Genomic DNA, 895 nt, shown 5'->3' with positions numbered 1-895 from the left:
CAGGGACGATGTAAAGAAAAATAAGTCAGTATGGACATGCAATGTGGGACTGCCCCACAGTGGCAAGGATATGGAAGGAAGTAAGGCAGAGACACATAGTAGACATCAAGCTGGATAGAGACTTGGTGGTGTTTGGGAGGTCAGGAAAAGAGAGGTCGGAAGAAAGATTGGGACCGAATAAACGTGATAAAAGAAGTATTGTGGAAGGCAAGGTGTGCATACACAAATAAACAGAAAGTTTTTCCCAACAGAAAATAATTGGAATGATCAAGAAAACCTCTCGTTTTATGAGAAAAACATCTCAACTTTGGAAGCCTCTTTCTAAACGACAGCCCTATGTTTTTTTTTTTTCTCTCCTTCCCTGTCTGTCTTCATTTTTTTTTTGCCATTCTTTTAAATTTGAATGTACGTTGTCCTTCATTGATCCCTTCTGTCGGCTCTCTCCTCGCCACCCATTTAAGACCCCCTGTTCCCCGTTCCTCCTCATGGATGGATGGATGGATGGATAGAAAGACAGATAGATCTCGTCAGCTCTTCAGACGGGGAGCCTGCAACTTACAAAGGGGGCACTCGTCAGAAAGGACCAGCAGCCTCGTGTCCTTTCCAACCTGCAATCCCACAGTGGCATCAAGGGAGGCAAGCACCGCTCAAGTCTCTAACGTCGTACCCAGGGCTGCCCCAGATCACTCGCTGCCAAAGCCCAGCTTCTGATCAGGTGGAAGGAGGAAAGAAAAGACGAGGCGAAGGGCGACTCCTGCTGGCAGAAAAATGGCAAAAGTCTACGGCACCCGGTATTCCCAGGCGGTCACCCATCCAAGTACTAACCGGGCCCGACGTTGCTTAACTTCGGTGATCGGACGAGATCGGGCGTGTTCAGAGTGGTATGGCCGTAAAC

General features: G+C 48.2%; 1 non-coding gene across 1 annotated transcript; it reads right to left on the bottom strand.

Moving 5' to 3' along the window:
- Window positions 1-776: 776 nt before the first annotated feature.
- Window positions 777-895, bottom strand: LOC120522590. The gene has a single exon (XR_005632448.1). It is a non-coding gene; the product is annotated as a 5S ribosomal RNA (ribosomal RNA).

The sequence above is a fragment of the Polypterus senegalus genome, unplaced genomic scaffold, assembly GCF_016835505.1.
Source record: "Polypterus senegalus isolate Bchr_013 unplaced genomic scaffold, ASM1683550v1 scaffold_1924, whole genome shotgun sequence".
In the NCBI taxonomy this organism is placed as follows: domain Eukaryota; kingdom Metazoa; phylum Chordata; class Cladistia; order Polypteriformes; family Polypteridae; genus Polypterus; species Polypterus senegalus.
This window is presented reverse-complemented; position numbering and strand designations above follow the sequence as displayed.